At 37.4% G+C, this 12,492-nt stretch overlaps 1 protein-coding gene across 3 annotated transcripts in view; it reads right to left on the bottom strand.

Moving 5' to 3' along the window:
* The window catches only part of SLC4A10 (solute carrier family 4 member 10), a 229,346-nt gene that overhangs the window by 51,730 nt on the left and 165,124 nt on the right, over positions 1-12,492 (bottom strand). The window lies entirely within an intron of this gene.

Here is a 12,492-nt window from a genome sequence, read left to right as displayed (position 1 = left end):
AACTTTGGAATTGTGGCTACTATCAGCATCACCATCATCATTATTTTCTAGTTTATTATTCAATATTTCACAAAATGTAATAAAACTGTCAACTTTTATATAGCACAAAAGAAACATCAATGTTTTCTTTTTTATGCTTGTATTATTTTTGCTTTGCTTCAAAGTAAGCATATATGATAAACTAAAATGAAAAACAGAGAAAATGACCAATTTCTTGAAGAAGCAATATAACAAGGGGAAAAGATGGACTATACTAGATATATGAGTACCTGATGCACAGATGTGTGTATTCATACATATATGTGCTTTCTATAGCTACTGTACATCTCTCCATATAGAGGTATGGTATGCATATAGATACCACAGACAGGCATGGCAGGAAGGACTTTACATTTTCTAGTGGAGTAATTTCATTTCTACATCTCATCCCTGGCTATACTGGTACAACTGTATTTGAATCCAGCTCTATTTGACCTAAAACTCTTGATCTTTGAGCTATAATGTTCCACCTAAAGATGTAATTTGGTGCCATATTTATCAGGATAGTCAGAAGAACAAGATGGGTCCAGAACAAATGAAGTTAGCTAGATTTCACTATGTGGTCTTCCAAGCTTTCCATAAGGACCTTTCTCCTTCAAAATATTGCCCCAAAGCTCCCTGTAGCCCTGTAGCCCTGTCCTCTATCAAGACAACCATACTACCCCACCATCCTCACCCCCATTGTTCAGTTTTCAGTTTCTTGTAACCACATCTAAACCTGATGGATGGTTTGGTGTATTCACTTTGCTTGACATGTGTACCATTTCCTCAGGGCCATGGCTTGTACTCTCCAAAGTGATTGTACTAGGTTAGTGAGAACAATGGCATAATGTGTTACCCTATTCCTGATAGTGCATTCATGTTTGCATTTTAATAGTGATTTTCTTGAAGTGCTAAGTCAGAAATTTGATGTAAAAATGGCAAGTTCATGGAGGACACATTTTTTGAAGCTTTATTTATTTATTTATTTATTTGAAAGGCAGAGTTATAGAGAGGCAGAGGCAGAGAGAGAGGGAGAGAGAGAGAGAGAGGGAGAGAGAGAGAGAGAGATTTCCATCCTCTGGCTCACTTCCCAGATGGCTGCAATGGCCAGAGCTGAGCTGATCTGAAGCCAGGAACCAGGAGCTTCTTGGGAGTCTCCCTTGTGGGTGCAGGGGCCCAAGCACTTGGGCCATCTTCCACTGCTTTCCCAGGCCATAGCAGAGAGTTCAATTGGAAGAGGAGTAGCTGGGACTTGAAGCAGCAACCCATTTGGGATGCCAGTCCTGCAGGTGACAGTTTTATCTCCTATGCTACAGCAGCAGGCCCGGGACACATTTTTTGAGAGTTGGGCCTATAAGTGGATATTAGTAACATATGCCTCCTTGTCAGCACTAAATCTGTCTCATATCTCTCTTCATGTATAAATTCCAAAGTGAAAAAATGTTTTGACCTAAAATATTTATTTTATACATTGCTGATAGCATGTATACCATCAAATCCGTGTTCTTTACAAAGTCTGCATATCTGATATCTGAAGCTTCAAGATAGTTCTCAGAGGTTTTGTGCTCATACAGGAAGTTTGAGAAAGAATTATGTACCAACTTCAGATAGCTCAAAGTAGAATTCTGAAAATTGGGCTTTTATGTTGTTTTTTATAAAAAAAAAGTTTTATTTATTTGAAAGACAGAGAGAGAAGGAGAGAGAGAGAGAGAGAGAGAGAGAGAGAGAGAGAATCTTCCATCTGCTAGTTTACTCTCCGAATGGCCACAGCACTTAGATCCAGGCCAGGTTAAATATCCAGGAGCCAGAAACTCCATCTGGGTCTCCTCCATGGATGGTAGGGCCCTATGTACTTTGGCCATGTTCTAATGCCTTCCCAGGTGCATTAGAAGAAAGCTGGACTGGAAAGAATGTAGCAGGAACTCCAACTAGAACTCTGATATAGGATGCTGGTGTCAGGTGGCAGCCTAACCCATTGCACCATAACACCAGCCCTGGCTTTTCATGTTTTGAAACATCAAAAGCAGATATTATAAATGAACAAATCAAGAATAAAGTGAGAAAATCCCACTTTCCTGTTTTCTCTCCACATTGATGAACTTAGTTCAAGTTATTTTAGTCCAAAACTACAAAAAGTAAAGGAGTTACAAGAAAGAGATAAAAAGAAAAAGAGAAATGGCACTGTGAAGAGATACATAGAATATGAGTTTGCAACAAGCTCTTCTACTAATCTCATCCAAAATAATTTCTATAGACTCTGGCAATATGATGGAAATACTAAGGCAAAAATTTAAAGATTTATTTATTTGAAAGGCAAGATGACAGAGAAAGAGAGGATACACACAGATAGAGGGAAAGAGGAAGAGAGAGAAATTACATCCCCTGGCTCACCAAATGCCTACAAAAGCAGAAGCTGCTCTAGACCAAAGCCAGGAGGCAGGAACCCTGAGTCTTCCACATAGGCAGCAGAATTCCAAGTACTTAGTCATCATCTGTGTGCCCCAAGTACATTAGCAGGGAGCTATATTGGAAGTGGAAGTGGGACTCAATCCCAGGCACTCATACATGGGACACAGACTTTCCAAGTAGCAGCTTAACCCACTTCACCTGTACCTCCACACATTCCTCTGCACCTGGATTTCTTTAGGTGGATTATATAGCCTTGTGCTAAGGACACTGGATTCTCTATACAGTTTCCTATGTTCATTCTAATCCAATCATTCAGTGAGTGAGCTTGGTCAAATTATTTAATATTTAATCACTTTATGTTTGTTTCCCTATCTGTGAAGTAGAAAAATGATAGTAATCAACGCTGAGGAACTACTATTAGAATAAACATAGATATAATAGTTATTATATTTAATTTAGATAAAAGCACCTAGGAGGGCAGGTGTTGTGGGGCAGCAGATTATGCCAGTGCATGGAATGCCTTCATCCCATAATTGGAGTGCTTGTTTCCAGTCCTGGCTTATTTCTGCTTCTGATCCAGGTTCTTTCTAATGCACCTAGGATATAGCAGATGATGGCTCAAGTACTTGAGTTCATATGAGAGATCTGGATGTGAGAGATCTGGATGGAGTTCTTGTATTTTAGGTTTGGTCTGGCCTAGCCTTGGCTATTGTAGGCATTTGGGGTGTGAATCGGTGAATGGAAGATATCTCTCCCTCCTCCCCCTTTCTCCTCTTCCTTTGTGTGTGTGTGTGTGTGTTTCCCTCTGCCTTTCAAACAAACTTAAAAAGCACCTAGGACAGGAGCTGGCATAACTAAATGCTAATTAGGTGACTGGTGTGACCTTTATGGCTATAGTTGCTATTACTATTATTACTAATACAAGCTTAGGGACTAGAAGATGCAACAATCTAAGGCAGAGGAAATGGCAATATCTGAACTTCTCAACGTTTTTAAAAACACCGGTGTAAAATGCCAATACTTTTGACTTGTAACATTGGATCATTTGGCTTAAAATACGCATTTTACAAAACACATCCTCTATTGCCCTTCACTACCCACAGAAAATCAAGTGCTCTAAGTCATCTTGTTTATACAAATGCTACAAAGTGATTCGATAAACATTGTAATTAAATGTCCTTATCCAGAAGTCTTTCCTTTTGTTTCAGGGCTAATGGAGGTGATCAGTCTTCCTTACAAATGAGCTTGTGACTGTTCTGAAAACATAATTTGGTGGAACTCCCTTCAACATCATTACTAATTTTAGCCCCTGGGTTGCAGATGCTCTCCTTTTGCCTTTGTGGTTATTAATAGAACTTTCCTGTGTGCACTGAACAGTGATGGTTCATTTTTTTGAGTTTACTTTTGTGTCATCTCTTTATTCACTAAATTAGCCACCAGAGCGCTGTGTAGCAAGTTAGGCATTAATGCAAGGCACAACGCTAGAGAATCATGATCTATAAGTAGAAGCTAAACATAGTTTTATGATCATTTGTCTTCTATTTCAAAAAGCATTTTGAATTGCAAAAATAATGACACTATAGCATATTTGTAAAATAAAAAAAACTCTCATAGTCTTTCCACCACCACTGCTATTTTTTTTTTTTTTGGTATATTTATTTCAGTAATTCTTCTTAGGTTATTTTCAACATATTTTTATGAGCATGTAATTTTTTAATCTTTTTATATAATGCTAAATATTTTCCATATTACTACATTACCTTTTGAAAACATTTTAAAAAGATGGAATACAGTTTTTTTTTACTCATTCTATTATTAAACATTTAATTTTCTTATGTTAAGGTTATTTAAATGATACAGTGCCAAACTTTTAATGAATATATCAATTGCTGTAGTTTGGATTTTATTCTTGGAAGAGATTTTCTAAATGTTGTCCTTTTTAGCTAGTATATCATTGAAACATACAGCCACACCATACTCTGAGGAAAATAGCTTTCAAAAATATGAAACATAGGCCGGCGCCGTGGCTCAACAGGCTAATCGTCCGCCTTGCGGCGCCGGCACACAGGGTTCTAGTCCCGGTCGGGGCACCGATCCTGTCCCGGTTGCCCCTCTTCCAGGCCAGCTCTCTGCTGTGGCCAAGGAGTGCAGTGGAGGATGGCCCAAGTGTTTGGGCTCTGCACCCCATGGGAGACCAGGAGAAGCACCTGGCTCCTGCCATCGGAACAGCGCTGTGCGCCGGCCGCAGCGCGCTACCGCGGCGGCCATTAGAGGGTGAACCAATGGCAAAGGAAGACCTTTCTCTCTGTCTCTCTCTCTCTCACTGTACACTCTGCCTGTCAAAAATTAAAAAAATAATAATAAAAAAATAAAAATTAAAAAAATATGAAACATAACTTTGTAAAACATAGTCACTAGCTTATATTAAAAATATAGTCTCTTCATCAAATTCTTAAACTTCTTCTTATCTAAATTTCATCTCCAGTCAGACATATCCTCTCCCTGGCCTCTGAATACATAATTTTGGAAACATTTTCATCTTCCTAGCACCATATACCTTTATGATAGCACTGGTGTCAGCTATAATTAAATGCTCATTTGTATAAAAGTTAATGTCTAACTCTAACTCTTTCTATAGTCAATAAGCTCCATGGGGGCTAGAATCCTGTGTACCTTGTGATTTTTATATCCAAGTATCTGGCACATAGCAGGCAGCCTTGATTGCTAATTGATTGATTTTACAATTTAAAACTATTTTATAGGAAGTATGGTTTTAAATCATTATTTTGACTTTAATATCACATAGAAGAAAGTTTATGAGGTTAAAACTAAATAGGCCTGGGTCTGACTCTCACTTGTAAGCTATTGTCTATGAGATACTGGGAAAATTATTTAACTTTTTGGTAACTTAAATTGATCATTTGTAAAGGAAGTATAATGCTTGTCCCATCATATAATTATGAGGTTCAAATAAAATCATCTATGCGAAGTTTTTTTCATTGCTTCTAGAAATTAGAGGGCATTTCATAATTACTTATTTAATAAATGAAAAATACTTGATAATCTTTCATTCTCTTTCAAAAGTGTTATTAATAGTTGTACATGTTTGTGGGGGACATAGTGTGATTCATGTATACAACATGTACTGACCAAATCAGGGTGATCAATATTTTTCCCTCTTTGACATTACTTTATCTTTTTATCTGGTTTGTTTGCTTTCTTCACACTGCCATTATCTCAGTCAATACACAGAATTCGAACACACCCAAGTGCCAGCAAGGTTGGTTTCCTCCAAGGCCTCTCTCCTTGGTCTTCAGATGTCCACCCTATTGCTGGGTCCTCACATAGTCTTTTCTTTGTGTGTCCAAATTTCCTCTTATAAGTAGAGCAGCCAGACTGGACTGACAGCACCCCTACCCCACCCTGCCTTCAAACGTTATCTCATTTAACCCTTATCTCTTTAAAGGCTCTATGTCTCAATACAGTCATATTTAGAGTTTCTGAAGGTTAAAGCTTCAACATGTGAACTGAGGGAATGGTAGAAGAACAGCTCAGCCACAACACTCAGTGATCTAACTTCAGAGAAAGAAGGAACATCTCTGTTATCACCCTCAGTCTGTTTTCATAATTGAAAAGAACATCCTATCAGATGCACTTCATGCATTTAATTTAAAGCTGCAAAATATTTGGAAGAAATAAAATTAGCCTCCTCCTAGTCACCTTTATGTGAAGTTCTAATGAATTGTGAAGATACTAAGTTTCTGTGTAATAGAGAGAAGACAGACATAATGTGGTGGTGAGTGGAAGCAGAACTGGCCTGGATGCAAACTGCACTGCGACTAGCAATAAGGATTTTTTATAGACCCTATTTTACATCCCTTCACTCACTTTTGAACAATCTTGAAGGCAGAGTATTAATAATGATAGATATTTAGTGGGAAATAAGAACTCTTTTGCCTACAACAGAGAACTATGACAATAGAATGTTTTCACAAGTGAATGTCTTTGTTTTCAGGAGTGTATATATTCTTCTTCATTTGATATTATTAAATAATAGTAACATTTATATGCCAAACACCTTATAATATCAAGAGTTGCATTATTCATAAATGTGCTGAGCTAACTAAATGTGGTTAGTTCTATAAAAATCTAGTAAGAATAGTGTTCAGAGCAACTACCATATTAATTTCCACAGATACAAGGAAGTGTTTCTTCCACTAAGGTCAGTTTTTAGCAATATCTATTTTTTTTAAGATTTATTTTATTTATTTGAAAGAGTTACAGAGAGAGGTAGAGACAGAAAGAGAGGTCTTGCATCTGCTGGTTCACTCCCCAGATGGCCGCAATAGCTGGAGCTGCGCCGATCCAAAGCCAGGAGCCAGGAGCTTCTTCCAGGTCTCCCACATGGGTGCAGGGGCCCAAGGACTTGGGCCATCTTTCACTGCTTTCTCAGGTCATAGCAGAGAGCTGGATAGGAAGAGGAGCAGCCAGGGCTAGAGCCAGCACCCATATGGGATGCTGGTGCTTCAGGCCAGGGCTTTAACCCGCTGCGCCACAGTGCTGGCTCCAGCATTATCTCTACTTAGCACGTCTAATACTATAAAGTATGTAGCTGAGGCACATAAGACATCCAACAAAATTGAGATGAATAAATGAATAATTTATTGATATTTTATATGAGCGGAAATCATTTGCTCAAAAGTTCCCAATGGAATGGCAGATATTCCTTTACCTTGAGTAAAATTATCTAATCATATACAAAGTGCCAATAGTGGTATTACATTAAACTCATAAAGAATTCATGGCAGGTTCCAATGCCATGGTGCAATAGGTTAATCCTCCACCTGTGGCACTAGCATCTAGTCCCTGCTGCTCCTCTTCCTATCCAGCTCTCTGCTATGGTTTGGGAAAGCAGTAAAAGATGGCCCAAGTGCTTGGGTCCCTGAACCCATGTAGGAGACATGGAAGAAACTCCTGGTTCCTGGTTTTGGATTGGCTCCTGCCATTGTGGCCATTTGGGGTGCGAACCAGCGGATGGAAGAATCTTCTCTTTGTCTCTCCCTCTCACTGTCTGTAACTCTACCTTTCAAATAAATAAAATTTAAAAAAATTTATGGCATTATGTTCAGCATGTGAGATAAGTTTGAATGGCTGAAAAGAGATCACAGCATGTATTAGAAAAGACATTTCATTTTTCACCATAATTCATTTGATTAATGGTAAATTATAACTCAATAACTTGTTCTATAAAACATATTATTAAAAAAAGCTTCACAGGGTTTCAGTAAATATAAAGTGAAATATTCAGAGAAACCTTGAAAAGAAAAAATAACTATTTTCTCTGAAATTAAATTTTAGGGGCTGACGTTGTGGCTCAAGAGGTTAAGCCTACAACATCTGCATTCCATATGAGCACCAGCTTGTGTTCTGGCTGCTCCAATTCCATTCCAGTTTCCTGGCAATGACCTGGGAAAAGCAGTGGAATATGGCCCAAGTGTGTGGTCCCTTCCACACACATGGGAGATTGAGACAGAGTTCCAGGCTCCTGGCTTTGGCCTGGCCCTGCACCAGCTGGCCATTGTGGGGAGTCATCCCGCAGATGGAAATTCTCTCTCTCTCTTTCCCTTTCTGCCTCTCCCTCTTTCTCTGTGACTCTGCCTCTCAAATAAATAAATCTTAAAAAAAAAAAAAAAACCCACAACTTTAGTGGAGGCATATTAACTAATATTTTTAGAAACTGAAATTGCTAGTAACTAGATCAATGGTTCACAAGTTTTTAGAGCTATGTATTTCTAAGTACTCTATCAAGAATATACTTGCTTTTATTTTAAATATATTCACTTACAATGGGCTATAAGAATAAGATAATCCAGTGAAATTTTTGAAGGAATATTTTATTATGAATGTTTTCTTAGAAAACTAACTCTGTTGCCTATTTAAAGTGTTTTTTTACTGATGCTATGTGTATCAGTAGATAAGAAGCAGTTATTTAAAGAAATTAGATCAGTGAAATGAAGAGCTGTTTTTTTGGAAAAATAAACAAAATTGATACACCACTGGAAAAACTAACCAAAAAAAAAAAAAATTAAAGAAGACCAAATCAGTAGAATCAGAGATGATTGTAACAACAAATATCAATCAAGAAACCACAAATACCTGCTTAACACTCTCCCTCTAGTAATTTGATAACCATGTAAATTGCTGCGTTTTCATAGCTATTTGACAAGAAGGTAGGAATGATTATTATTTAAGGTTTATGAGTTTGAAAGACAGTTACAGCAAGGGAAAACAGTAGCTGAAAGTAGATATGAAGAATAAATAAATATTGATGACAGGTACTTAACAAATATGTACTGGTATCTCCTAATATCCAAGCTCTCTGAAAGATGAAGAGATACTAAATCTGTCCACAAAAATGTTTGTAACTCATTAAGGTTGTGAGAGCAAAGTAGGTAAACAGTCAACCATTATACTGGTGGATACTACTGCTACTGGGATAGGACTTGAACAACCAGAATACTTCATTCTATTTTTTAGAATTTCTTAGAATTTCTTAGAATCAGAACTACCAAGAAAAAATCCCCACAAACTTGTTACTTATTACTAACCTGACATAGTCATCTTGATCATCTGATATGTAATGTATAAAATATAGATGTATATATTCTCAAAACAAAATAGATTATCTTGACACTTAGTCTTGGCAAAATGAAAGGAAAGCACATATCTTAAAATATAATATATAATGTGGACATTATATATTACCATGTTAAACGATTAGGATGCTAGAGGTGCTAGGAAAAGCACTTAGAAAACCAAAGCCATTATTTATTTCATTGGTGAGCTATGAATTTAAGGAAAACTGATTACAGAAGGCTCAAGCATAATAATAATATCGGAAACATGGATCCTAAACAAGACGACATTTCTCTAATACCTAACACCTGAGCAAGATATATAGCATTATAGACATATTCAGTTTACAAAGATCACAGTCTCAGATACAGCACTCTTAGCTATTACAATTTCTATGAGTTTTTCTAATAAAACCTATGAAAGCATGAGGCTAACAACATCTGAAGTAGACAATATCTGGTGGGCATTAGTATTATTGACTCTTAGAAACTGACTAGTGTGAAAATGTCACAGTGACAGGAAAAAGAAAGCCACTTCATAAACTGGGTTTTGTGTAAAAATATGATATGATACAACATGTTAAAAATAGATGTTATAGCAATAACGGATCTACTTTCTTTAATGCATGTAACTAAAATATACTAATATATCCATTATCTGCATAATGAGAAAGATTGATTTTGCTTCTCTGGAGAACGAGTAAGGACCTGGTCAATTTCATATACACAATGTGAGTTGTACTGGAACCAGGCAATCATGCAGTGAAAACAGAAATGAAGAACCTTGAGAAGTAAGAGTGTCTGGTCAGCAGCACCTTTCCAGGAGACTGTTACTCTGTTTCTGTTACTCTCATCTAGGGTGCCAGACACCACCATACTTCACTGCCCGTGAAGGAAGCCTTTTGTCCCTCTATCTCCCTAATTTAGGTTGAACAGGAAACAAGCAATGGAATGCAGTGATCCACACGTATTTATGCTGTCTTTAAATAATTAGGCTTCAGATGTCCTTACTGATCCAAGTAAAACTTACACTTGAGAGAGTCACTTTTTAAAGAGAGATAAAAACATGGAAAAAGTCAGACCTGTGACCCTCTTGATCATGACTGGCAGGGATCGAGGATACATAAAGCTGTTTTCATTCTCAAATCATCTTCTGTGCATTGGTCTACTCACCTCCACTATTTTTTTGGCTTCTGGGATGTTGCAATCTCATGTTTACCCACTCTCTCCCCATTCTCTCTATTCATTTTCTCTATTTTCATACATGCAAATTGCTCTTCACACACATCTCAATTGCTCTTCTCGTGATATTGCCATTTCCAGCAGGCATCTTCTTTTCCATTTTCTTTGACATCAAAATGATCCATGTCTAATTTCTCTATTTCTTTACCATTTATTCCCTTATTAATTTTTTTTTTGCAAACTGGCCTATCATTCTGCCTCTTCTACGTTATCAAATACCATTTCTTAAAGTTAACTGAACTCTTTCAAAATCCTTTCCCCTTCTGTTTGATTCCCACACCACTGACATCTCTAGAGACTTCCTGATACGTTCTTGCATCTTTCCTTCTACACCCAGACATTACCCATGGTTTCCTCCTTTCCTGGTATTTCTTTCTTACAGTTTGTTGCATTTTTTTTTCATTATTTTACCTTCAAGTTGTGAACATTTTCTGGGGCTCAATCCTTTCTTCTCCAATCGTTTTCTTTCTAGAATAGAGGGTCTTAAACTGTATTTTTAAGTCTGAAGTACATAAGAAGCCGAAGAAAAGTAAACAATTGGCTCTGTGCCACCACTTCAAACAGAGCAGTTCTGTTTTTACCTGTTTTATTTGTTCCATATAATTTCTTTTGTAGGGCTTATTTGTATTTATCAGTGTACTGAAAATTACATCAGCTTTCATTTCATTTCTTATTCACTACTAACTATATGATTTGGGATAAATATTGCCAAGCATTAACAAAACTTTTACATTCAAGTCTGTGCCTAACATTTGTCTAACAGCACATTCTTCATAACCCCAGCTGGTCTTTTTCTTCTGTATTACTTCCTCTAGGAATCTTGGTCTGAACTCCAAATCTGGATGAGGTGCTCTTCTGTTTGTCTACATTGTCAACTCAACTGGAAGCTCATTAAGGACAGAATATCACTTATGATTTCCCTGGTACATGGGATACAATATGCATGAAAATCCAACATGAGATAATTATATATTTTAGCTAGGATACCAAATTCAGTGACACTCTTTTTTCAAGTAAAGATAGTTGAAATCGGCAGGTATCAGGTATCCCTGGGTCTGAAAAAACTACTGTCCTGTCTGCTTGCTTTCTGAGGGTCTCTAACATATACATGCTTTCTTTAACACTGTTCACAACACTCTCACTATTTGTTTTTATTGAGAGTTATTTTGTGTTTCTTTTTCTTGTTCAGAAGTAAGGGTACTCTGTTAAAAGCTATTTCTAAAGACCAAGAATATGTCAAAATACTAACAAACATGTTATAGTTACATCATTCTTAGTGAAATTGTAATACTGGGGATGGTGGTGTGGTACAGCAGGTTAAGCCACCAATTGCAATTCCAGCAACCCAATTCAGAGTGTCAGTTCATGTTCTGGCTGCTCTGCTTCTGATCCAGCTCCTTGCTAATGGATCTAGGAAGCAGCAGGAGATAGCCCAAGTGCTTGGGCCTCTGCCACTCATGTGGGGGACCAAGATAGAGTTCCTGGATTCTGGTTTCAGCCTGGCAACCTTGTATTTCAAATAAATAAATCTTTTCAAGATTTCATTGATTTGGAAGGCAGAGTTACAGAGAGAAATGAGACAGAGATAGCATACAGATAGAGATAGAGATAGAGATAGAGATAGAGATAGAGATAGATCTTCCATCTGCTGAGTCACTCCCCAAATGGCCACAATGGCCAGGGCTGGGCCAAGATGAAGCCAGGAGTCAAGAGCCAGGAGCTTCATCCAGGTCTCCCACATGGTTGCAGGGGCCCAGGCACTTGGGCCATCTTCTGCTGTTTCCAAGATCCATTAGCAGGGAGCTGGGTCAGAAGTGGAGAGCTAGGACTCAAATTGGTGGCCATATAGGATGCCAGTGTTGGGGGTGGGCTTTACCTGTTACACCAAATGCCAACCCCAAATAAATAAAACTTTAGAAAAACCTAAAATGTTGGACTATTTTGTGTGATTTCAATAATATCATCTTCTAGTAGTATATAATATTTAAAAATTTCAAAGGATTTAAGGCCATATCTAAGCCATTTATAGCAAAAACTTTGAAGGTTGATGCAGAGGTTTTAACTATCTCATAAAGAGCATATTGCTGCAAGTATTGGTTATATAAAAATCTACACATATTTTAAAATACTAAAATTTAAATAAAAGAGTCATTTACAGGCCACATATACTCAGTAGACACAGCCT

Source organism: Lepus europaeus, chromosome 1 (assembly GCF_033115175.1).
Source record: "Lepus europaeus isolate LE1 chromosome 1, mLepTim1.pri, whole genome shotgun sequence".
In the NCBI taxonomy this organism is placed as follows: Eukaryota; Metazoa; Chordata; class Mammalia; order Lagomorpha; family Leporidae; genus Lepus; species Lepus europaeus.
Note: the sequence above shows the minus strand (reverse complement) of the source record. Positions and strands in the feature narration are given on the sequence as shown.